Below are 1,683 nucleotides of genomic sequence, written 5' to 3'. Positions count from 1 at the left end.
CATTCCAACAGTGTCATCCTGGGAAATGTAGTATTCTGACCAGGGAGAATTCATGCCTTTGATTGGCAAATTATATATAAATATCAGAATATTTCAGAAAACCCCCATATGATTATGTAGGGGTCAGTGTTGATCCAGGAAGAGTTAAAGAGGTGAAAATCAAAGCTATAAACTCAAAGTTGTGGTATCTAATCAATTCTATGACCTTGTTGTAATGTTTGTTTTCTGTTTTTTTCCTTGTTTCTATGTGCATGTATTTTTCACTGCAGATTGTCAAATCAGTTTGTTTGTGACAAATTGCACACTAAAAAATAATAAAAAGCATACATTTAAATTATCCGTTACTTCTGTACAACCTTAATCTACGGATGACACTGCTGGTGATTAAAAGAAGAATAAATGGCATTGTTTGTAGCAGGGTGGAGGCAGATGGACATAGGGCTGGCTCATTGTAATGCAAAATGGTATTAGGAATGGTACGTGTGTTTGATACCATGACTCATAGCATTCCAACTAGCCCGTCCTCCGATTTCTACCTCCACCAGCCTCCCGTGGTTTTTAGGTGCTTTCCCTCAATAAGAATAGCCTGAATGCTATCATTACAATGTGCTATCGTACATGCCACCAAACTGTAGTAAATATGACGAAACACGTCAAAAGATTAAACACGTTAAAGATAAACATTATAACAATGATAGATAATAATTGAACTTACAGATATTGCCGCTCAAAGGGTTAGAAACTAAAGATAGCTAACAATGTGGCAAGAACATTGACATTGTAAAAAACGATCGTTTTCAAGAAAGAGCACTAAACAAAACCACTAGATGGCTAGGCGAAAAACTAAAGATAAAACAACTATGCCCCCTAGTGGCAGAAGAAGGACTCAAATAATACATAGAAACCGTTCCATTACAGACTTACTTTGAGGTTTGGTCTCAGCTTTTTAGGCTTTGAATTGTCGTTCATGATTAGGGCAATCTATAGACAGGAACGCTTTTTAATACGATGTCTTTGCAAATCGATCACCGACTGATTTTTTTCTTTACTAACCCTGAATGACCTTGCTTCAGTTGCAACATTACTTCATAACATCTATGACATCACAATAATGAGGCGCAGTGGCATAGCGACCACGCCCCTCCCAATCCACCCACTGTTGGCCTACTACGCACTATAACCATACAAATGGCATAGATGTTTATTGGTTATTATCAATTTATATATAAGCCATCTAAGATACTTTTACATGCTACGCAGGTCTCCATGTGAACATATTCGTCAGTGTCATATCTAAAAATAGATTTATTATATATTTTTAAAAAGCCTTTTAAATGTCCCTGCAAGACAGCTTTCCCCGAACTTGTTGTCTACTAAGCTAACAGATTAATTGTAGCATGTGTGGACACACACCCTATGAAGGTGGTGAAAGGTTTAACTATTTGAAGGACCATAACAGGTCAACTTGTAGTAGAGGCACTAGTACTGTACATTGATTGATTGTGCTGAGGTCCTTTACTATATTGAGACTAATTTCTTTCTTTCTGTTGAAGACTGATTTGGAATTTTTAAAATCGGAAGAAATCTGACACCTGACTCCTGTTTTCACTTACTAAGCTTGGAGTTTGATATGTGGTCCTCTATGGAAGCATAATATATAGTGGACCTAATTCAAATGCTAAT

Source organism: Nansenia antarctica, assembly GCF_963989245.1.
Source record: "Nansenia antarctica genome assembly, chromosome: 3".
Classification (NCBI taxonomy): domain Eukaryota; kingdom Metazoa; phylum Chordata; class Actinopteri; order Argentiniformes; family Microstomatidae; genus Nansenia; species Nansenia antarctica.
This window is presented reverse-complemented; position numbering follows the sequence as displayed.